Source organism: Battus philenor, unplaced genomic scaffold (assembly GCF_028537555.1).
Source record: "Battus philenor isolate CCGP_79_NKW_IND1 unplaced genomic scaffold, ilBatPhil1.0.hap1 SCAF_14, whole genome shotgun sequence".
NCBI lineage: Eukaryota > Metazoa > Arthropoda > Insecta > Lepidoptera > Papilionidae > Battus > Battus philenor.
In genome coordinates, this window is record NW_027181676.1 from 524,056 (window position 1) to 551,089 (window position 27,034).

The 27,034-nt window shown below is 32.8% G+C and overlaps 1 protein-coding gene across 1 annotated transcript in view; it reads left to right on the forward strand.

Moving 5' to 3' along the window:
• The first annotated feature begins 5,956 nt into the window (after positions 1-5,956).
• LOC137918353 (uncharacterized) overlaps positions 5,957-27,034 on the forward strand; it is a 48,258-nt gene continuing 27,180 nt past the window's right edge. The window contains exon 1 of the mRNA XM_068761130.1: positions 5,957-6,015. The gene's annotated coding sequence lies outside the window, so the exon portion shown is untranslated. The remainder of the gene's footprint in view (positions 6,016-27,034) is intronic.

Sequence of the window (27,034 nt, forward strand, 5' to 3'; positions counted from 1 at the left end):
AATACTCGATCTATTAGATTATCTAATGTTATGTCATCATTTGCCTTGTTTTGAGTGTTCATATTAATTGTCTAATATAACTACGCAGAAGTGAATGGATTACATATCGCCGGGTATTAGATTTTTTTTTCAGATGTGGCAATAGGCAGAGTGCGCCTAGCCTTAGACTTCTTTTAAGGTAAGAAAAGGACCAATATTTAGGCAACTTCAGTGGTAGTCGTGCAATAAAGTGCACCGCCCGCCAGCCCGCTGACAAACGCGTATGCGGCAAATAATGTGAATCACAGAACCGCCACCGCCAAATCACTCAACACGTGTTTCACCCCTCCACGGGGCATCTTCAGAAGTTATGTTACACCGATTAGTGCCAAACACAGAATCACACCTGATTTCATTAAATAAAAAATAAAAGTAATTTAAATTCCTTAATTACAATTGAATATAGTTAAACGATCTATTATATATATACAGAAACCTTTTTGTAACGTGAAACAAATCAGTGGAAGGAAGCGAGACTGTCCGATGCTGCGTCGTATTCTTTCAATAACACCCCCTAGATGTTTATTCATGATATTTTATGTTCTTCATATTGATTGACTAAAACATTACGATCGCTTTGCTAAAACTAGATAATAGGACTACAATGCTAGAGTCAACAAATATTAGAGGGACAGGGATGTCGTTTCTGTCGACATATTTTACAGAAAAACCGATTGATTTGTTACCGCTCCGGCATTGATTTTGTATACTAGATGGCAAAAGGTTGTTAATAACGAAAGAGAATATATGGTTGATTAGAAAAAAACTTTTTAAAAATGTAGTCCTGTGAATTTAACTTAAAGCGACATTAATTTCCGATCCCCTAATATATACAAATAATTAAAATTGGAATATCTTTTTGTAATAATAAAATAATCGATTTTTACCCTAAACATATCAAAATTACATTCTTTTTAAAATTCTGTCAATATGTTTATTTCGGCTAATCTGAAGGGACTTATACTGGCAGGTAGCTTAGATACCAGGCTTAATTAGGAGTAACTTAGACTGTTAAGTAGAAAGGATTGAGCAGTAATTAAAATCCACGCGAACAAAGTCACAGACGCAACTAGTTGAAAATAAAAATGGAATAACCATAAAAGTTCTAAATAGAAATGATTCAATAGCTCAGGACATAGCAGGATTTATCAAATAACTAACGAAAGCAATCATCCTGTATATGAAATATAACCGTTCTTATCGATAGAATAAATACCATTGTTAAGGAATGAACTGTATTTTATTTACAAGTAACAAAAACAGACATCCTGTATGTAAAATAACAAGCATTCTAAATCGTGTAAGATTTAGTTAAGAAGAGCTGGAATTCCGCGAAAATCTATCGAAAGCAATCGTTTTATGTAAGGAATATAACCGATCTTAATGATAGAGTTCATACCCTAGTCTAGGAAGGAACTGTATTTTATTTTCAAGTAACAAAAACAGACATTCTGTATGTAAAATAACAAGAATTCTGAATAGTGCAAGTTCCACAAAAATCTAGAGAAAGCAATCATTCTGTATAAGAAATATAACCGTTCTAAATTATAGAATAAATACAACAGTCTAACAATGAGTTGGATTATATTTATGTGTAAATAAAACAAACATCCTATATGTAAAATAATATTCATACTGAATAGAGAATGATAGAGCTTAGGAAGGAAATTCCGCAATAATCTAGCGAAAGCATCCATCACGTATAAGAAATAAAATCTTTCTTAATGATAGGTGACAAGTTTAGCATATAAAAGAATTCAATTTTGCAATCCCCATTACGCCAGTTCATAGACGCCCCGTGCAAGACATAGACCTCCACTATAGATATCTATGGGGGAAATACCATAATCGCCACGTTTGATATGCGGTTTGGCAATTGCAGTATGGTATTTAGAAGACAATGCTGCCCATTTCAAAACTTGTTTGTGCGCAATGGTAATTCTATACAATTAATGCACAAAAAATTATATCCCGGGAATCGAATTTCCGACTCATGGTCGAAAGTCTCACTCCTCTATCACTGGGCTACTGATTCCGCCTGTATATAAAAAATGAACATCCTGTATAAGAATTAAATCTGTCTTAATTTAACTGCAGTTGTAAATGCTAGAGCAGTGATTACCAAAGTGGTCTATATCGACCCTTTAGAGGTCTATGACAACCTGCAAGGAGTCTACGTCAGCGAAAAAAAATTTGGGGTCCATGGAATGAAAATGGGGGTCCACGATTGTGGATCTCAACACATGCACTGATAGTACCTATTTACTTACATCATACTATCTTATAATATTAAAATTTATTATATATGTTTATAAAATTGTGTAAGTTGTAGGATGTTGGTATTCGCTTTGTGGTCGCAATACATTTTGAACTTGTAAAAACCTAAGAGTAGTTACCAATCTCCTAACGAAAAAAAGAAACAGACTGGACATCATTAGCCGAGGAGATCAAGATTAATCCTTACAAAATTGACGCCAAATGTTGATACTTTATTATTAAAGCATCAGGTTCATCCTTCTCACTGAAAATATTGACTTATTGCTTATGTTATTTCATTTATAGTTCATTTTATGTTTATTTAATGTTACGTATATTTTACATAACAGGTACAATATTTTATTTTGAGTAGTTTTAATTTAAAATCAATTAATAAATGTATAAATTAACATGTGTTTTTACTTTAACTTTTTAACACTAAACACTACAGTTAGAAATTTACAGGAAATCAATATCAGGTAAGTAGGGGGTCTACCCAACACGGAAAAACATGGCAAGGGGTCTACGACACAAAAAAGTTTGGGAAACTCTGTGTTAGAGGGTACATACCTGTGTGTAAGCTGAATGAACCGTGTACAGCGCGCACACCGCCAAAAACATTATCACCTCTACATTTGCCATTTCGCACACTTTGTCACTTGCTTGTCACTTTCAAAATGTCATTACTCACTTATCTGTGGATATATTACTCTTTACACTTTTTAATTTAAAAAAAGTATATAGTAACGACCTGGAAATAACATACACGAATATAAAAGCATACAATTCGAATTTTAAAAATAATATTCATTCATTTTATTTTAAATCGATTATGAATATTTATAACAATAAAACTAAATTAATCTATATTCGCGCCTATATTATTAATAACATACAGTAATATATGTAAACGACTCGATATATAGATCAATATATATAAATTAACATATTAAATAATCGATTCCATTCATAGATTTGCGTTTGACCCCATTTCTGGAATCTTAACGGTTTGTTTGATTTTATAAATTCAACGTAAGTTAATATATTTTGAATCGATTTTAACATCGATGTTTTTATCGATTGAACGCGTAATTTCACTTGAGAGAGTGCAACACTGGTGTGATATTACGATTATTGTTAAAATATTGGAACACGTCAGCACGGTCGCGCGCTGTGGCAAGACTGAATGTTTGAAGACGGCTCGAATGTTCATCTTGTCCCTACCCCGTGCCGATTCGTATATCGTCCTTGACTACGCTCCCACAATGTCGCTGACCATCCTACAATTATACACCAATTGTTTACCTTACACTCTAAATTACTCCAACCAATCTACTAGTTCAACTACTTCAATAATTAAATTCAAGTTTTAATCATCAAACGTTATAACATTGAAAATTAAAATTCGAACGTTACACTTCTTGGCTGGCATCTAGATGTTTTTTTTAACTACAAAATTTTCCTCTAACATAATCAGAGCCTTTATTTACTAAATTACAATTTCTAAATGGGGGGGGGAAATCCTCATTGGACGCCTGGGAATGGAGGGCCCAGGCAGTGTCAGACTTTTACTGACTAAAACCCCCCACTGGCATCTAGATGTTGGTTCAATATAATAAACATTGTTTAATTATACTATAATTATTGACAGAGGGATATAGTTTTTGGCTCACCGCGTCCATGGGATGGGAGAGGGGTAATGTATCTCCTTGATATACAGTACCACGTGAATAGTCATTTATAAGAAATAAATGTGACATGGACAGAACTGCTCCCACTGCTCTCACTGTGAGTCGAAATATAGCTCGGTGTTCATCAGAGAGAGAGTATTCATTCCTTCTTCCTCTTTCTTCTAGTCTTGCGCGACCCACATCCACCGACTTCCTGCAAGGTTAACTATGTCCTCCGTCCATCCAGTGGGAGACATACATACTATTTTTTTTTTTAAATTTGTAAAATATATAACAGCTAATATGCTATTTTTAACATGTATAACTTGGTATAACAGATAATATGCTATTTCTAATGCAAATTTTTCTTATTCGGATATTAAACATATTGTTAATGTTATTTTATTGACAATTTAATTCGTAAAATATATAAGTTAAAGCTAATATTCTATTTTGCACCAGTATAACTTTGAGATATAAAACAAAAATATTACTTTATTATATTTCTATTCAACGTATGATATTGTTAAAGACAGATACCCGGCCAATAATATTGCACATCGACCTTTGGAAAGAGACAATCGGCTAATTTCGCCTTCGTAGAGCGTTGTCTCTGTTGCACGTAGTTGTATTTTTTAAAACATGTAAATAAAAGTAAAACATATGTGCACTGAAAATTTAATAATAAGTTAATTACTTAACATGAAATTGCTTCAATATTTGTTTTCAGTAATTTAAAAATTAGGTGCATGTGACAAGAGCCACGAATAATCTTTCAAAGAGCCGTATTTGGCTCGCGGACCGAAGGTTGGCCACCCTAGCATATGTCATATTGTTAGAGACCGTTAAACACATAATAAAGTTACATTAGTGAACCGTAGAGCAATAACATTCAAAGTGAATTGTATAAGAAGATTAATATTTTTAATGTTTAATATTTAGTGTTATATTTAAATTCAAATTGAATCAAAGTTGGAATGATTTACCGCTGAATATAAGACGTGCCATTTACTAGACCTATAATTATCTATCTCTTAGTTCATTTCTTTTTCTTCTTGCTTCTATCTGAGGCAAGTGCGATCAAACCAATACTGATCGAAGTTAGCTAGGTGTTTTTATTTATTATTGTATTATATTTATAATATGTATTAAACCTTTTTTATTATAAGTATATATGTTATATACGTATGTATGCATGTCTATGTATGTTTATGTATATTTATGTTCATTTGTTAGTGAATATGTATTTTTTTGTACACGTGAACTACCCTTTATAAGTACTATTATCTTTCCCTTACTATGATTGTCTGTAAGAGATTGTCTTGTGTGATAAGACCGCCCATTGTACTTTTCTGTATATTATTGTATCTGTATATTATGTATCTTATCGTGTACAATAAAGAATATTAAATAAATAAATATAGTTCTTTAATCGAAAATTTATTAATAAATCATTCTGTGTTGATATCATCATATCAGGCCATAGATATCTACTGCAAATACGGCCTCCCCCTATATTTAAGGGGGGATTTACAATAATCGCCACGCTTGGTAGACGAGTTGGCGATCGCAGTGCGGTATTATGGTAAGCAGAGGTCGCTGCTGCTCATCCTCTGGAAACTTGTGAATGAAAGCATTTAAAATAAACGAAATATTTCAATATAGCATGTAGGTAGTATTGACAACGATTTCTTATGTCTTAGCACAGATAATATATGACATTAATTAACTTCTTGATAGAATAAAATATATGTATATATATAACAATTAAAATCTTTTATTTTATAATACGCACTTATTTATTTTTCAAGATGACAAATATATGTTTATATATAAAACAATTTAAAACTTGAGGGTAGTTAAAATAAACTACAAATATATTGCATATAATGTACCCATTTCTGATTTGAAATTACGAAAGCTTACATTGCATATACGTTTGCGATTTATCAAAAAGAACTTTATCATTTATATTTCTGTTCGTGTGATTGTTGTGATTTACCAAACGGCTGAACCGTTAGCTAAAGGCTTCAACATTAGAATATACGAGGTACGTACATATATTAATATAAGCATACGATATATTTTGAAATATAAACTTTTGGTCGTTGCAATAACAATTTGGCAACGTAACAAATTTATTTGTTATTTATATCACAAATTAAATTAATTTATATTACTAATATGGCAGATTTTATGAGACGAAAATGATATATGGCTGTTGTGAAAGTGGTTCAGTATTTGGATTGAAAATATGTAAAATAAGTGATTGTAAAATTTGAGATCTGAATACTGGCGACATCACCACGTATGATACAGGTTTATTAATCACTGTTGCTGGAGTCTTTTTCACTACTTCTCTGCCCTAAAGCTTTTTTTTTGTTATGGTCTCCGCTGTTGAGGACCTCTCGTTCCCCTATCTCGTGTGGGACAGGGACTTTTTAATTCTAGTAATTTATTCATATTTTTTATTATTATCATTCTTCTCTTTCATATATCATCTTATCTGTCGTACTGTTTCTTCCATTCTACAATTTTCCTAGTCTTTCTCTTTCATTCCATTAGCCGTACATCCATCCTCAACCACTACATTCTAGGTTTCCTTACTATTTTATTTTGCAACATTATTTGTTGTTCAAATATTTTACACGTATTTTCTTTGTAATTATCATCTTATATTATACTATTTATTACACAATTTTTGCTACTACTATATTCCTTTTATGCGCTAAAGCCTTCTAAATTGCTAATAAATCAACTGACTAAGCAATAGCAACTGACCAAATAGAAGTTCAAAGCTCTAAGGCGCTCTTAAGTGGAAACATTAAGTTATGAAGCCGTAGTACCTGAATCTAGGGGTGAAGTGCCGCAGAAAGTTTAACATGGTTTGAAAACGAGCGGAGGACGAGGATCAGGGGGTAGTAAATTGAACGACCCCTAAGGAATGAATAGACCTGTTTAAAAAGCCCATGGTCGCTCTGAGGAGCTTTAGCTCTGACCACCGAACTCTTTGAATTCCAAAATGTACTTTTTTAAATTCATTTAAAACAAACTGATGCACAATTAAAACATAATTGATATCTTATGAAAAAAATTTGCTCTTTTTTACAATACTTGATAAATTTAAATAATTAACCTATAAATAACAAATGACAAACATCACTTTTATTTTTTTTATAAGATAGAACCAACATATCACGTGAAATTTAGCCAGTACGAATACGATTTCTTTTTTTAAAACGAAATTAAATTACGAATGATTTATTATTGTTAATAAGATTCCTTTTCATTTAATAGTAAATGATAATCGAAATAATGAAAGTGGTTTAAAATTTACATTTCATCGAGTACTTCTTTTGGATATCGATTACAAAATCGATTCTCTATTGTGTTTCGCGGAATATTTTTTTTATTGAGCGATATCTATATATCTATTTATAAATGCGTTTTGTTATTTATTGTATTACATATTTTAAATTCTCGTTTGATAAAGATTATCCTAACTCTCCTTCAACTTTTATTAGCAAATTGAAATTACAGATGAAAATGACGTAAACAATTGTATTGTATTGGCTAATGTGTGTTACTAGTGATGCTATGCCGTTCAAAAACGTGTTCTCTCTCTCTCTCTCACTTGCTCTCACTCTCTCTCTCTCACACTTGCTCTCTCTCTCTCGCTCTCTCTCTCTCTCTCTCCCTACGTCTCTCTCTCTCCCTCTCTCTCTATCTCTCTTTCTCTCTCTTTCTCTCTCTCTCTTGGCCCCACTGGCAACCTCATAATCGCGCAACGACCCAAGGGCAATAAGAACCATAGACGAACGAAAGTAACCAACATATACCAGAGGATTAACAAGTTGAATTGGCAGCGGGCAGACCTCATAGCCCGCGGTACAGATTACTTCTGAGGCCTTAAGTTTCTGGAGTGGAGACCACAGCGAACGCAGCGTAGAACAGATGATCTTGTTAAGATCATCAGAAGATGCTGGATGCTCACCGCTTTCAACCGCTCCCATTGGGAATCTACGAGGAATGTGTCCAACAGTGGAAGTTCTATGACTGCAACGATAATGACAATGATTCGATTCGTAACATTTCTAACATTTTCGGTCGGTAAACTTATTTATTACATTTTTTTACTCTATATAGGCGAAGTATTTGACCTTTGTCTCACCTGATGTTAAATGATGACAATGTCTTCGATGCATGCTTGACTAGAAGAAACCTATTCTTTTTTTATGACCCCCGCTATTGGAGGCCTCTCGTACCCCTAATTAGTTGAGATCAGGGTCTTTGTTTACAAATAAGTTTTTCAGATTTTTCATCTTTATTCTTCACTCACTGTCATACTTCTCAATTTCTTTTATTCTTACCTTATTTCAATCACAATATCTTTCATTTTGTTCTTTTATTCCTTCTTACTTTTATCGCCTTCCTTCTACCTTAGGTGACTAGGTACATTTTTATTTTTATCATAGTTTTCTTTGGGTTGTGCTTTCTTAATAGATTACTACACTTTTCTTATTCTATTTTTCCTATTATTAATTGACTAGTTATTTTATGCGCAGTTTATTAGGTACCTATTTATCTATACTGTTTTGTTTCTATTAACAGTGTCACTCACCACCTTACGAGTAAACGATAGAAGAAACCTATTCACTCTTGTCTTGACTAATCCAAAGTTATAATTGTCTGGAAACTACGCCGGTATGTTGTTCCAACTCTTGACTGTTCACTATAAAAGTATTAGCAAAACACTTAATGGGGGTGAAAGGAATTTCAACCGTGTACGAATGTCGTGAATCCGTGCGTTTTATTGTCCGTTGTCAGAAATGAGTCAGAGGAATTGTTTGGTTTAGTTCTGACCCACTTAGGTGTTTTCCGTTAATCAAATGTTCTAAAATAAACTTTATTTCATTATAATAATCGATATTCCAATATAAGGTCATGGTGAATAATCACTGTTGAATGAATCAGGGAGGATCTGTCGTGGGCGAATTGGCTTATCGCGATGTGTTTTTGGCGACGCCATATTTAGTTCAGAGAACATCAATATTTAGCTTATTCCACAATTTTATCAAATCCTCCCCCACGTTTCTTAAAATGGTTATTATTATTTATTATTTAAATACTACATTTATATATCCGGCTTATATGCTAAAACAAACTATTTTATATTCTAAGCATATCCTAACATTAAAAACGATTTTAATTAATGTACAGGATGGTTGGTTTCGCTAGATTTTTGCGAAATTCCAGCTCTTTCCTAAGCTATATCACTCACTATTGAGAATTGTTGTAATTTTACATACAACCGGGTAATGTATGCAATAAATAAACCACATCAACCTTTAGAAAGAGACAATCGGCTAATTTCGACTTTGCAGGTATTTATCTCTGTTGCACGAAATAGAAACAGTCCGGTATCTATTAAGAGCTGTTAAAACAAGTATCATTTGTTTCTTTTGATAGTTATTTATATTCTTAGTATAAAATACATCATTTTTTTATAAGTAGTGGCTTTAGGTTGGGGTAAAATAAAATAAAAAACTTACTCACATTATGTTTACGCATTTAATTATTTAAGAACACTACAACTGTACATAACAATGCCCATTATAGCTATTGTATCTCGTAAAGGTTTCCCTCTTTTTCTTAGAGATGCCATATTACAACTTTACATTTTTTTAATTTGGGGGTGTTAACAATTCTTAATATATACTGACAAAACGTCACATAGGTAATGTATGATAGAGATAATGCTCTACATAGCCGAAATTAGCCGATTGTCTCATTCCAAAGATATGCAATATTTATCGCCTGGTACTGTACAGCATGTTTGCTTTAGTAACATATAAATAAAATCCAGCTCATTCTTAAAGTATGGTATTTATTATACAGAATGGTTGCTTTTGTTAGATATTTGTGAAATCCTGCTCAGTTCTATGCAATTGGATAACTTCTATTTATAAAAGTTATAATTAATTCAATTTTATTTAACACTAGCTGTGCCCGCGACTTCGTCTACGCGGATTTTAACAAAAAGAATTTATAGTCTTTTTTTCGTTTAAGAAATTTTCTAAAATAAAAGTGACCTGAATAACTCCTTACTTCAGCTACCTACCAGTATAAGTCCCGTCATAATTCGTCCAGATATTTCAGAGATTAGCCAGGACAAAAGGACAGACAGACAAGAAAGAATTTAGTGGACGTCTATGAGCTGTAACGACGAATCTTTATTGAAAACCAACTCTGAATTTATTAAGTATTTTATTGTTTCTGAAGATGTTAATGTTGTTAGCCTTAAGGCTTTTACAGCTTCATCGGTACTGAGTTCACGAAGCGGAAGGGTCCGTGAATTAGAATTTTATTTTGGTTTAAAATCCCTAAGCCTATATGATATCTGACAAAGTTTCATAATTGCGATTCAATCGACTAACGCCATCTAGCGTACTGGTATATTAATTAAATCTACTTAAATCTAGTGAAATAAAATTGCGGTAATACACATAAAGCTACATAAAATATGATTAGACAGTAGCATACGAGAATTTTATATTCTATATATCTATATAAACTTCAAACCTAATTAATAATTATAATCAATTTACCTAATTTAGTACGAAAGATGTTTTTACAATGTTTTTAGTCGTTATTTCCAAACATTATTTAGATAACAAGACCAATGACAACTTGCACAAATCGGCCCCGCCGACGCAGTGCTTCGAGCACTTTAATTACTATGAAGGCGAGGTCAAGGTTTGAATCGGCGATTGACAAACGGACTTAATTAGGCAACTTAGCTGTAGATCTCGCGCCGGCGCGAGATGTTGGGTGTATTGTGAGGAGCCGGTTTCGCGCCGGCGCGAGATTCCTACCAACTAACTTTTATGAGTGAGTACAGCTGCGGCATCGCGGTAAATAACATGCTAAAATTTAACAACTTTTATTTTACAATTCATATTCTCGACCTTGTACATTTATTCCTCGTTTATTTTTTCTTTAATTTATAGTTTATGATACATATATACTTGAAAAATTTACCGAATATATTTTGTTAATAAATAATTTTAAAAAAATTAAAAAATATACTTTTTGCTTTTTAGGACACTTCGTAAAAAAAATACATTTTTGTATTTTATTAGACTAAACCTAATGGTCACCCTAGCGAATATCTCGACTCTGCATTAGAGAGCTTTGAGTGACTAACAAGCCTTTTGTACACCGAAGACGTTCCCACTTCGCTTGCAAGCAGAAATTATTTTAATTACGTAATATGCCACAAGTGTTTATATCGTTATATACGCTTTGATAACATTTAAAACGAACATAATTGAACATTCACTATACTGGTGATCGATAAGTTCTTTTTTTAATCATCATCAATGTGTCAACTTCTAGAAGTTCATAGCAAGGCTGAAACCGCTAAAATATTGGTCATGCGCTGCCCGAATATAATGACTTCCATTGGGACAATTCATCGATGTGGCAAAATCGGTAACGACCTCACAGATACTCACGTACGACTTGGTGATGACAATATGGAGTGAGGATAAGGAAGAGGTCATCTCTAATCACTATGCCTATTTTATTATGGTAAGTAGAAAAGGGCCAATATTTAGGCAACTATAGTGGTAGTCGTGCAATAAAATGCACCGCCCGCCAGCCCGCTGATAAATGCGTATGCGGCAAACAATGCGAATCAAACAACTACCACCGTTAAATCACTCAACACGTGTTTCACCCCTCCACAGGGCATCTTCAGGAGTTATGTTACACCGATTAGTGCCAAACACGGAGTAGTTTATTATGGCTCCCGTTTTTGAGACCTGTCGTTCACCCTTACCTTTACATAACAAGCACTATTATTTCATAATTTTTCAACATATAAACACTCTTCTGTCAATCTTCACAATTTCTATATCTCTATATTCTTCCATCCTTAACGCTATCTAACATTCTCTTTTTATTTATTCACAATCCTTTCATATGTACCCTGTTTTGCTTCGTTACAACATTTGAAATCTAATTTTTGTTTCTTATAACATATTTCTATTTATATATTTAAAACGTTCATTGAAATTTTGCTTTACTCGACCCCACATTATAAGTTTTATTTTTATATAACCTACCTTTGTGGCAGTCTTTTAAAAATGGCGGCATTCTTTGTCTTCCATTAGAGAGGCGATGTTGTCACTCTCCGTCTTTCTTTCTAAATAATTCAACTTAGTAATCCGACATGGACTTCTTTTAAAAGAAAGTAGTCTAGTTAATGTAGCCTAAGGCGCACAGAACAAATGGCTATTGGGACCAGAAGGTTCTAAAGTGAGAACCATGAGTCTAGAAGTTCAGCGTTGGGCATCCCACAAAGTGGATAGACGACATTCTCAAGATGCAATCCAACAGTGGACATCTTATAGCGACAGTTTTGACGATGATGAAACTATATTACCAAAACATTTATGATGAAATAATTTATGATACTTAATGATCCAGGATTTCATGTTATTTGCTAACCTAAGGTCATTAATTTTAGTTAACACTTTATTCAATGTCTGAATGTTCAAGAGGAATTTTAAGCATAAGATTAATGGTGTTGTTTTGTCCGGTTTTGACCTCAGAGTTGTTTTCAATGTAATATAAATGAATGATACATAACAAAGATGAACGGTGTTACATCTAAGTCTAGTTCAAGCATGTAGCAATGTTGGTAAATTAGTTGTGATTTGTTCATCGAACAAACAGACGACCAACAGTGACCATCATGCGGTAGCAATATCACGTCACACACGTGCGTGTATTGCACGGACGAGACTCAAGATGCGATCGCAAGATTCATCGATGTTCACAGTCACTGGCACACAAACTGAGGATGTAGTGTTAAGTGGAGGTTGAAGAACAGGTGAAAAGTGGCACCGGTGCCTTAATGGCGGATATAGAAGGCCGCGTAAAGAAGGTTGTAAACAAAAATAGAGATTAAATTAAGTATATAAGAGAAGGAGGTTAAGATAAGAAAGAAAAAATAACAAACAGGAATTTGAAATTATAAACTAAATGATATCAAAGAATGTGGTGAAAGAAGACAGACGATGTAAGGATTGTGAATAAAAGAACATGTAGACGAATGAAAGACGATGTAGCGATATATTGTCCAGCATGAGATAAAAGACTGAGACTCGCGAACGAAGGTCGCAGTTTCGATTCTCGATACAATCTTATATAATTCATACTACTCTGGATAGGATTGGTATCAGGGCACTCTGCATATCATAATGTTACACTGCGATTTTTTTTTTGGCCCTCGCTATTGGGAGCCTCTCGTACCCCTATTTTGTTTGGGACAGGGTCTTTATTTACAAATATTTTTTTCAGGGTTTTATCTTTATTCTACACTCACCTTCATTCTTCTCAATTTATTTTATTCTTTTCTTTTATCCTTCACAATATCTTGCAATTTTTTTTTGTTCTTTCATTCCTTCTTGCTTTCATCGCCTTCCTTTCCTCATCTTTTTTACTCTTATGTGGCTAGGTACAATTTTATTTCTAATCTTTATTTTATTCTTACATTTTCTATCCTTATCTTTTAATATTACAGGTTTGTTTAGATTAGACTTTTTTAATACATTAGAGTCTAGTCTTACATTCTATTATTATTTAATAAGTTCCTTTACATGTGCATATTATTCATTTTGGTTCAAGTTTTCCTATTTGGTTTTGTTATTTTTTATTGCATTGCTTACCACCCTGCGAGCAAACGACAGAAATGATGGGCGAAGGTTGTCGTCGCCCATCATTATTTTTTGCAATTGCCAACCTGCCTTCCTATGGTAGAGATTATGTAAATCCCTCGTAAGATATCTTTGGAGAGGCAGCCTGGCATCTATGGGCTAAAACAACGACTGTGGTAAAACTCTTAAAGAATACAACCTTAAAGGTAGACTGGGAGTAATTAGGTCTCCCACTGGGGGGACTGTCGACATAGGTCGCAGGATGCAGGCAGTCCAGGATTAGTTATGTGATGATTTTTGGAATAGGCCTTGCAGTGAGCATTACTTTCGTCTTTTTTATGTAGACTCAATTTAATGAATATGAGATGTAATTCATTTAATTAAACGGTTTTATTTAGTTCGACCCGTACAAAATTTATTTGTTTATTTATTTGGGTAAGAATTAGAAATTGAAATTTAAGCACCTTCCCGTTGTCAGATTGATCTAAAATTTGGTACACACATGTAATTTAGATGACAATACAATATAATAAAATCAATAACATTATAAATCTAAGATGGCCGCCGATACAAAATGGCGGATTACGTATTTTTCCTTAACCCCCTCAATATGGGTATCAAATGAAAAGGCTACACTAGTAAAACACGATGATTATGCCAAAATTTAAAATTCAAGATGGACGCCTTTCCAATATGGCGGATTAGGTACATATTTTTCCACAACCACCACAATATGGGTATCAAATAAAACCGTTTAAAAAACCGTTTAACTTAAAAGTTTTTTTACCGATTTTTATTTTTAATAAATAGTCATTTAAATTGTATTTTAGATGAAAATATATATCAATATACATTGACAATAATGATAAACTATCGTTACGACACAAGTGTCACAATATTCAGCGGCGATGTCGGGTCAAATGTCAGGAACTAACACTTTGATTGGTGACAAATTGTGAGAATATGGAATATTATATATATATTCCTCTCACGAGAAAATTAAGTTTGCTTAGAGTAACTTTAATTAGGTTGTACACGATTCGATATAATTAAAGTCGATTTATGTACAATTATATCGCTGTGTAATTATATAGTTTGTACTTAATAGACTGCTGAAGTTATTATCGCTTAGTATTCTATATATTATATCATATACAGGGTGATTAGTTATAATTGTAAAAGATTTTAATTGGTGAATATATACCTAATTTGTCGGCATCAACCTTAAATATTATCATGTTATTGATTATTGATAAATTAATTAATTTTGAAAATTTAATCCTGGAATTAAATTGGTATTCAGTATGAGGTATAGCGATTGATTTATGGATAGGGTGTATCATACATTAATTGAAAGAAAATATACAGTACATTACCTTTAAAGCTTTTACACTTATATTTAAACATCCTGTAGATCTGTAGTTGCCCCGCGGCCAATATATATTTATTCTATTACACTTATAATTCTAAACAATTTCGATTTTAAGTTTCAACTCACAACAATACACAGAACAGTAACTAAATAAAAAAAAAATTAAAAGTAGAAAAAACAAAGCAGTCCAAAGTATAAAGTATAGGTACAAAATAAACTGCACAAATAACTAGTCAATTAATAATAGGAAAAATAAACTAAAAATAGAATATGAAAAAAGTAGTATTGTATTAAAAAAGTCAAAACTAAAAAAAAGAAAACTGTGATATAAAAAATAAGATAAGTAATAAAAGAAATGTACCTAACCACCTAAGAGTAATAAGATGGTGGAAGGAAGGCGATGAAAGATTTAAGGAATGAAAGATATTGTAAAGAATAAAAGGTAAGAATAAAAGAAATCGAGAAGAATGACAGTGAGTAAAGAATAAAGATAAAAATTTGAAAAACTTGTTTGTAAACAAAGACCCTGATCCCAACAAATTAGGGGTACGAGAGGCCTCCAATAGCGGGGGCCATAAAAAGAGAGTATAAAGTAAACAAGTAAATTATAATAAAAATGTCTGTGGTCAGGCTACTTATGGAGTGGTAGCCCAATGGTAGAGGACTAACTTGCGATCGTATGTCGCAGGTTTGAATCTTGATACAATCATATCAAATTCACACTTTGTGCTTTATAGGATTGCCTCTGCTCACAAATAAGTTTTTTTTTTATGGCCCCCGCTCTCGGAGGTCTCTCGTACCCCTAATCTGTTGGGATCAGGGTCTATGTTTACAAATAAGTTTTTCAAATTTTTATCTTTATTCTTTACTCACTGTCATACTTCTCAATTTCTTTTGTTCTTACCTTTTTCCTTCACAATATCTTTCATTTTGTTCTATCATTCCTTCTTGCTTTCATCGCCTTCCTTCCATCATCTTATTACTCTTAGGTGGCTAGGTACATTTCTTTTATTCTTTATCACAAAAAAGTTTCCAGAGGAGTGTTAGCGACGTCCTCTGCGTCATAATACAGAGTCAGAGACATAGACTCTATGTTTGGCACTTATCGGTGTAACATAACTCCTGAAGATGCCCCGTGGAGAAGTGAAACACGTGTTGAGTGATTTGACGGTGAGGTTGTGTAATTCGCATCGTTTGCCGCATACGCATTTATCATTTTTCTCATATTTTATCAGAGAATTTTTTATTTATAATCGATTAATTGCGAAATTTGGGATTTGTGCCAAATAATATCAAATGTAGAGATAATAAAAAAATATACTATTTTTAATGGAATCAGGCATTATTTTGCGGAAATCCATGCTAAGTATTGTGTGTTTCACCCCTCCACGGGGCATCTTCAGGAGTTATGTTACACCGATTAGTGCCAAACACAGAGTCACTAAGAGAGACACTGTAATTCGCATTGTTTGCCGCATACGCATTTATCAGCGGGCTGGCGGGCGGTGCACTTTGTTGCACGACTACCACTGCATGTGCGGAGGTGGCTAAATATTGGTCGTTTTCTTACTTAGGATGGACTTCCGCAAGGTAACGCCTGATTCCATTAAATAATTATAGTTAATCCAGCTATAGATATCTATGGTTCGGTGTATGCCTTGTTGTGGGCATTAAAAATAAAAAATTACACAACACATGTGAAGCCTTAACATTTTAAATTCAATTATTCCTAATTACCTTTTTCTAACCTCTTGCGAGATGCCGAGCCGCTTCCGAGCCAAGAACACCGTTGCCTAACACTGATAGTAATAATATTAGATATAAGTATAGGTTATTGGCTTAACAAGAAAATAATTAACCTAATCTCAATGACTCATATACATTTGGTACCGTGAGATATTTACTAATACACTATTTTTTGTTATATGTGCAATACGTGTTTAATAAAATATCATTATTTCTACAAAAAAGGCGATGACAGTCAGGCGATGAACGAAAGGAAAAATAAGAAAAGTAATGCAAGGACAAAAGAGAAAAGAATGAAAGATGACAGAGGATAATTAGTTGAATAAATAGTCCCTAGTAATATGGTGGGGAAGAATAAGAAGTCCATGAAAACGGGGAATTTAGAAAAAAAAGTACTCCAAAATTAAAAATCGTTTATAAAAAAATAATAACAACATTTTTAAATTTATAAACGCATTACTGCCTCTGTAAAGTCTATATTTATTTACACTTTATTGTATTATACAACATAGGTATTTTTTTTCTAAATTCCCTGTTTTTATGGACCTAACGTTCTTCCCCACCATGTCAAACCAAGGACTATTTGTTCAATTAATGATCCTCTGTCATCTTGCATTCTTTTCTCTTCTGTCCTCGCATTACTTTTCTAAACTTTTCTTTTGTACATCGCCTCACTGTCATCGCCTTTTTTGCAGGAATAATAATATTTTATTAAACACGTATTGCTCATATAAAAATATAGTGTATTAGTAAATATCTCACGCTACTAAATGTATATGAGTAATTGAGATTATGTTAATTATTTTCTTGTTATGCCAATAACCTATACTTATATCTAATAATATTACTATCAGTGTTAGGCATATATATATATATATAGAGAGAGGTACAAGGCGGTCTTATCGCTCGAGGCGAAATCTACCAGACAACCTTTAGATGGAGACGACAGACATGAAAAGAACGCAGTTGGTTTTGTAAAACTCAAGGATGTTTTCATCACAACAAACATTATTAAAAAGTATGTAGAAATACAATTTATATATAACCTTTTTAAATGAAGTTATACATTTCTAATAACATATTATTTATGCGCTATAATTTAAAATATTATATGAAAAATTTAGACGGGTAAATAAATTTCGTCTTCAAAAAGTTAATAAATTATTTATGGGTCTGAGTGTACGCATATACTAAGTTCCACATTATATCGTACACCTTCCTTATGTAAACTTTCACAATAGATATACTATACTTTAACATTAAACATGACATATAAAGCCTTTTTGTTGTTGTACGTATTTGATATTTATTTTATAAAATATCTAGTTCACGGACCCTTCCGCTCCGTGAACTCAATACCTGACGAAGCTGTAAAAGCCTTAGGGCCAACAGCATTAACATCATCAGAAAAAATGCAAAAAAAAAGATATTTTAACTACATATTATTATTAAATAAATCTTATTATAGCATTAAAGAGTTTTTATTTGATCCTAATATATGAAACTTGGTTAGTTGACTCATTTACATGATTGATATTATAATTTACATATTAAATATTGTTAAATTTCATTTAAAAAGAGCAACTATTGAGTATCTTACTGGTCCTCAACAGATTAGTGTTCCGACCCGGTGGCATCTTGCTGCTTATAATGATAAAATAATCGACGATTTAAAAGCGCACGTAAATACCTACTTGTATGAAGATATTTTGAATATCGAACTTGTATGAAATATATTCACCTTTTTTAATGACAACAATTCTAAATTTAAAATATTTATTTTTTAAATTAATTTTCTGGTAACAGCCACTAAGTACTTGGAGCGCTGCCGAATTTCAGCATGACGTTTATTTATGGGAAATATTGTATACTCTGTGCGAAATTTACTTATTTAAAATAATATAAACTTACATTAAAATATATTATAGTAATGTAATTATATGATTACACCATTACCTCACTTTGCGTCGTGGTTACGTTCCAAAAAAACACGACGCAAAGTGAATTAAGATTTTCTATAGCAAACCATGTAAAGATCGAAAATTGAACAAAATAAACATTTAAAAAAAATAATATAACTCTGCGAATAAATAAATTGGAGTAATATTTACCTTTTTTATAACCAGAAACAACTCGTAAAAATTTGTATAAATTTATTATTCTCTTAAAAAAGCACAACACACTACGTAATCGAAACTGAACTCTAAAATTACCAAACCAAAGTGAAAATCAAACTGTATTCAAATTGCGTTGATTTTTAGTTAAATAGGGAATTCCCGAGTTTTGGTGGCATGGCTTAATTAGAAACAAAAGTGTTGCCATCTTTTGGAAAAAAAAGAAAATTAGAAAAAATTAAAGACCCGAAATCAAAACAACGCAACCTCGAAAATCTAACGACGCACAGTGAAAATTAGTACTAATTAAGCAGCGACGCAACTTCGAAAAAAACGCAAAACGAAACGACGCAAAGCGAGGTATGAGTGTACATTTAATATGTATGCATATAAGTAAATTGCTGGCATTGAATCATTTAGTTTATAGACAATGGGAGGCAAATGACTCCCTTGAAGATCAAAGACCAATTTGCCCACTTTCGGCCGCTTCCCACGACTTTATAATTGAAAGACAACTTTAATCTTGCATACAAAGAAATGTGCCCAGTAAAAATAACCATGTTCGTCATTCAACGCCCACCGCAGGACATGGACCCCCCTATATATCCAATAAGACTGATTAGAAGTAGTCTACATTCAGCATCTTTCGACAACTTTAACAAGGTCATCTTTTCACCATGTGGATGAACGTTTTACGCTTCGCTTGCCGGTGTATGGACTGGTGCCATCTGCTAACTTCCATAAGAAATCCTAGGATGATAGGTCTAAAACCTTTTACACTTATTTTCAATCATCCTGTAGTTTCTGATAGTACAAACTATGCAGTAACAGATAGTAACCAATAATTAATTTTATTACGTAGTAATTAGAATTTTGCAAATGCTTTGTCTTATTATATTTTCATTATATTATTTATTATTTCTGAAACACTTAATTTTTATCTAGAGCAGAGTTCCCCAAACTTTTTTGTGTCGTAAACCCCTTGCCATGTTTTTCCGTGTTGGGTAGACCCCCTACTTACCTGATATTGATTTCCTGTAAATTTCTAACTGTAGTGAAGTTTAGTGTATGTTCAAAATGTCTTGCGACCACGAAGCGAATACCAATATTCTACAACTTACACAATTTTATAAACATATATAATATTTTTTTAACTTCATAGGTGCTTTTCTAAATAAAGTAAATGTTTTGATATTATAAGATAGTATGATGTAAGTAAATAGGTACTATCAGTGTATATGTTGAGATCCACTATCGTGGACCCCCATTTTCATTTCATGGACCCCAAATTTTTTTTCGCTGACGTAAACCCCTTGGAGGTTGTCATAGACCCCTAGGGGTCGATATAGACCACTTTGGGAATCACTGATCTAGAGTATACCTTACCTTAACTGACACTTTAAGACTTACATCTGTTACCAACCACCCTGTATTTAATGTAAAGGAAGCAAAGAGAACAAAAGAAAAGAAAAAATTAAAAGTTTTGCTTGTACAGATGCAAAATCTATTACAATATCGAACTGTCAAATGCAATTTTTACATAAAAAGAAACACCCACGTTGCCCAGCGCCGGGCAATATTTATCTACCTTATTACGCCTAAGTGATCAACTTGAGAGCGTTTATACTACTATTAGAAGAACCGTCATTAGTGACAAGATGAAACGTCAAATTATATTTAAACCTGCCTTTAAATTACTGACCTATTCAAATGACGCCAGCGATCATAAGATATAATTTCTTGGGAGATTACAAAGCATTTCCATCACTTTGAAAGTAATATAATAAAATCTTCGAATATCACGTATTGTTTATTCATTTAGATAAAAAAACGGTGATGAAATACAGAAAACGTATTGATTGTGTCATTCTTGTTATTGATTTCTCTCTATGAAAAGTTACATATATTTATGTATATTTTAATATATATCATAAGTAGATAATAAATAAAAATAAAAAGAGACTTTCTGTTTATAGCAGTGATTCCCAAACTGGTCTATATCGACCCCCATAGGGGTCTATGACAACCTGCAAGGGGTCTATGTCAGCGAAAAAAAATTTGGGGGTCCATGAAATGAAAATGGGGGTCCACGATAGTGGATCTCAACATATACACTGATAGTATCTATTTACTATCTTATAATTTTAAAACATTTACATTATTTATAAAAGTACCTGTGAAGTATATATTTTATAATATTTTATTTATCGTTTATTTTATGTTACGCATATTTTACATAACAGATACAAAATTTTATTTTGAGTAGTTTTAATTTAAATTCAATTAATAAATGTATGAATTAACAAGTGTTTTTACTTTAAGTTTTTAACACTAAACTTCACTACAGTTAGAAATTTACAGGAAATCAATATCAGGTAAGTAGGGGGTCTTCCCTACACGGAAAAACATGGCAAGGGGTCTACGACACAAAAAAGTTTGGGGAACTCTGGTTTAAAGCTCTGTGGATGCCTACATTAAGACATTACGAAATTACTCCTTATTCTATACGTATAAAGTACCTTGGAGAATATATTATAGATAGCGGTGGAGTAAAACCGCCTTCAAAGTTTTTTTTTAATGTTTATAGGCAAAGAACTTGACCACTGTCTTGCCTGATGTTATACGATGACGGAAGGGTACATGGTTACCTAGAAGATAACTTATTGATTCCTAAGTTATAATTGTATGGAAACAACAACGCCGGAAGGTTGTTCCACCTTGGCTTTTCGCACTATAAAAGTATTAACAAAATGCAATGCAGATATATCTAAAGTCTTTATGTCCGATGTAAGAAAGGAGATAGAGGAAATAGTTCATGTAATTTCGACGCACACTTACACCTTTTTATGGCCCAACTATTAAGGGCCTTTCGTTCCCATATCTTATGGAAGGACAGGGTCATTTATTTTTGTTTAATAATTTGTTTACATCTTATTTTATTTCCGCACTCTACATCCATTCATCTTAAGTTCTTTAATTTTTTTTCTTAATTTCTACATTTCGTCTGTCTTACGCTTTCATTCCATTTCACTCTTTTCCGATTTCTTTCTTCCGTCACCTAATTCCTTAGTTTTACAATTTTAATTTTTTTTTCCTTTTACAGAATTTCGTTTTACAGTTATTATTTTGTTTACATTTAATTTTTTATTTGGTTTTACAATTTTTCTCAAATCTTATTTCGTTTTATTATATCTTTTACAGTTTTTCTACACAGTTTTAGGAATGTAGGTCTCGTATCTTCAACCCCTTTTAATAAAGCCTTTGTTTCTTCGTCAACCTTCATGCCTAACCGACATTCGGAGTCGGCTACAAGGTAGACCACTTATACCCTGTGAGCACACGTCTAAAAAGAAAATATTCATTTAGGTCACCTATCTATGGTCTACTTTACAGATCGAAACGCGGTCAGCCGTCTCGCCCTGAATCCTGGTCCTTGAAGTCTCCAATATTCTTCGTTAATTCCAAAACAATATAAAGTCAATAAACAAAGACCAATTAAAATGGCGCCCATTGTCCGGGGATTTAGCAGGTCTGTCTGACTTGCGCAAGTCCAATTGTTCTATTGTAAACGATGTCCAGGATGCTCTGAATTGTCGGGTCGTTTATCGATGATGAAACTGATGCTTCGCTACAGTGTAAATCATCATATCGGAGTGATGACTCAGACGAAAATCATAAACACGTAAAAATCATTTTACATAAACTTTGAATCTCTCTCACACGATCTCTCGTTAATTACATTTATACATAAATGAATGTATATATGTAGATGTGGAACTTTTATTTTTATTTTTAGCGGACTTATCTTGGCTCGTATCAAAGCAGTTCAAAAGTCTCAACTAGACATGTGGCGCTCTCTGTTGAGCGAATTGTCAAAATATCCTCAATAGAACCCCTTTTAAAAAGTTAACAAATCCTTCACGCGTCTTAGTGTACGTATATATAATAATTAAATAAATTTATGGTAATATAATAATAATTTATTCCTATGTCCCCAAAATGAGACATGGCGTCCACAGTACGTCGCCATCCCGAGCGGTCTTGAGCCTCGCGCTTTACTTCGCTCCACGTCATTCCAACTGCCTTCACTTCTGCAGTGATCTTCCGTTGCCAGGTTTGCTTTGGGCGGCCACGACTTCGCTTTCCTTGAGGATTCCATAGAACTTCCCTCGGTATGTGATCAGGGTCCCTTTGGAGCGTGTGACCTATCCAGTTCCACTTGCGGCGTTTGATCTGCTGGTCGATCGACATGTCACCGCAGCTTTTCCAAAGATCTACATTGGAGATTTTCTCAGGCCAGTATATACCGAGAATACATCGAAGACAGTTATTAACGAAGACTTGGAGCCGACGCGAGTATCTTTGGTAGTATATAAATGATAACATAGTAAAAAAGCAGATTCGGATTACTACATATTAAAATTAATTACTGTTTATTATATATCCTTACAGGCTTTGTATTGCTAGAAGTTATATATACATATTCGAAGATATATCGCAGAAGAACCAAGATCACTGAGGTAACTCGAAAAATTGCCTGTCTGAAGTAGCAATAGGCGGAGCAAATCGCTCTTGCAACCGATGGCCGTTCGGGCCAAAATCTTCATGACTGGCGACCACGATTTGGTAGACGAGACGTGGGTAAGCGCCCCATTAGGTAGACCAACGACATAGCTAAGGGAAAGTCGCTGTATCACAGAACTGGTCATGGTGGCGATCTTTGCGGAATCTTCTTTGGTTAAAAAGAAGCAAAAAAAACCTACTTGAGTGATCAATTTATACAGGATGATTTTTAACAGATGTAAAACCTTAAAGGTAAAACAATCGTTATGTATAAATCGCTTATATATAACACGTTGAAGAAAACTCAAAAATAACTTAACCTTTTATACAAAGTATACATAACTTTAAATTGACAGATAAGTAACCTAAACGTACGACCAAGGCTTACCAATTCAGCACCTTAACAATAGGCTGGACAACAATGCACACGTCTTAGGTTCGGTGTCCGGTCAAGGTCCGTCGAGGTGCAACCAAATCGAATAGGTTGTATCAATAAGGCTCCGCTTGTGAACTTTGAACCGAAATTATTCACGTCATCGAAATCACTAATCGTTACACTTGAAGTCATATGAAAGGCAGAAGGCTAAGTGTTATTTAAGTTATTTTTTTGTACAATAACTTACATGAGTATTGATGTGGCTATCACCTGATAAAGCAGTTACTGCAGCGTATTTATATTTTTTCCTCTTTCGTATTTATATTTTTAAAACACGTTAATAAAATTGTTCAGTTATTGTTTTCGTAAATGCGAAACAAAACAATATATTTAAAAGTAAAAAGTTATAAAAAATAAACTGAACACAAAACTACGTTCGAAAGTTACCTTTATACAGGGCGATGTATTATAAATATAGAATCTTTAAAAGGATTAATTTTTATGTCATTTATAACTAAAATACTTTAAAAGCTATTTCTAAACACCATGTATAATGTGATCACTTTAAAATATGATTTTTTTTTCTATTGGAAGCTTCTGACAGTGCAGTCCACATTTCTTTACCTTATTTTCTTTTTTTCTATCATTAATGATTGGTCAATTGTATCAAACTGTATTTAGTTTATTCAAGAAGAACTGAAGTAGTAATGTGTTGATATCATTATGAATGTAGATGATTGTAAAAAGGTGATGTGTGAAAGAAGGTTAAAAAGGAATGAATGAAGAAAATGTGAAGAACGAGAAAAAAAGGTGTAGAAAGGAAGGAGGCAGATTATATATATATACAAAATTGGAAAAAAATATTTTCACCCAAAAATGTCCCTACTTCAATAATAAAATCAATATAAAAAATCATCAAATAATTAATTGAAAAACGAACAATGTATTAAATAAGAAAAATATTTATATATTACTTTTTTAATACATAAATTAAATGTGTGTTATAAAACGAAAAATAATAAATTTAATGTTTTAAATAAAATTCAATATTTTTAATAGTTTCAAAATGTATTTATATTTAAATTTATGACTAACTCTTTAATGCGCAACTGTACATGAATAAAATAATTATATAAGATAGTCTTTAATTCAATATTCCATTAGGCACTAAAGATTAAATACAAATTCACAAACAACACATATGTCACTTGACGCCGTTCGCCATTTTTTATATTTCATAATATTTTTTGGCGTGAGGCGCGGTTTTGACAACCGCCTACAAATCATTTACCGCGCGTCCTTACGTTTTGCGCATGCGTAGACCGATGGTTTTACAGATAAACGAAAGCATTTTGACAACTGTGATTATTTCGCTACATACCCCTTTTTTGGGGAGCACTCGTTCTTCCCTGCTAGTGTTATTAAACGGTTTTATTTAGTTCGACCCGTACGGAATTTATTAGTTTAATAATTTGGGTCAAAATTAGAAATTGAAATTTAAGCACCTTTCCGTTGTCAGATTGATCTGAAATTTGGTACACACATTTAATTTAGATGACAATACAATATAATAAAATCAATAACATTATAAATCTAAGATGGCCGCCGATACAAAATGGCGGATTACGTATTTTTCCTTAACCCCCACAATATGGGTATCAAATGAAAGGGCTACACTAGTAAAACACGATGACTATGTCAAAATTTAAAATTCAAGATGGACGCCGTTCCAATATGGCGGACTAGGTACATATTTTTCCACAACCACAATATGGGTATCAAAAAACCGTTTAACTTAAAAGTTTTTTAAATGTATTTAATATTTTCTTATATTTCACTTTCTCATTTTATACTCCCCAGTCTATTATATTACAATTTCCTTCTATCCTCCTCTATCTCTATCATTCTTCCCAATTATATCGTCTCCCATGCATCACCTTTCTTCCTTCATCTTCGTTCCTAGACCATAGTTTGCTACATTATCACAGTTTTGATTTAATTGTTCATTTTTATATTTATTGTACTTTTTATTTATAGTTTTATATATATACAATTATAGCTATGTTATTATCTTTTGTTACTAAAGCATCGAAAAGCTTAGTACACCTCCAAGGGAACTCAATGATCTAATGGTAATGGGTCTACCTACTTGACCTATAGAGAAAGGGTGATCCTATGTGGTTAGTAATAAAAAGGAATTGCTCTACTATTATTAGGGATATTCTGAAAGTGACCACCAAAAATACAATCCTTCTTAGTTTGTTGTGTGCTCATCTGGCATTCTTTACGTGTTATAAAAATGATCACTATAAATGACCACAACAGGATAACAATATAAATAAATAAATCGTATTAATGGAGAATTCATCCACATTCTTCTGAATCATGTTCTAACATGACACGTAAGCGAATTCCGTAAACTTACATGAATCATAGAATATTTAACACGCAATAGTTTCGGCTAAAATTTCCCGTATCTAATGGGAACCGGACAGATTTATCACAGATAATAAATATGCCCAGTTTATTTATAAGGGCGTACGTGTGTGTGAGGAAAAAGAGAGACAGATAAAAAAGTATAAATAATTCAATATCAAAATGAATTTTACGATATATCGTCTTTTACGCTATAGACGAACTTTAAGATATATGCATCCACCAAAAATATGTATAGGATGATACACAATAATCACCACGCTTGGCAGATGGGTGGTGATCACAGTATTGTATTTCTTTTTGAGCAGTGGCAATCCTATTTATTATTTACTTTTATTGTTACTGACTGTCAAATCAGACTTTATACTGCCTGAATTTATTGACCTGTGGCATTAAAATAGAAAAAAAAACTTGTTAATGTAACACATTTTAAAGTCGTTGTCATTTCAGCCCATTGTCGCATGGAAAGACATATGCAAAGATATCTATAGTGGAATATATAGTAATCACCACGCTTGGCAGACGGGTTGGTGATCGAAGTATAGTATTGTGGTACGAAGAAGATGCTGCTGTCCAATGCTATATAATTAATTCACAAAGTGTGAATTATATAACATTTTATCCCTCGACCTACGATCGTAAATAGCAATCTTATACCGCTGGCCTAACAACACTTGTATAAATAATAATAATAATATAAATAAAATATATTTATCTCTACTTCGTCAGACTTTCTA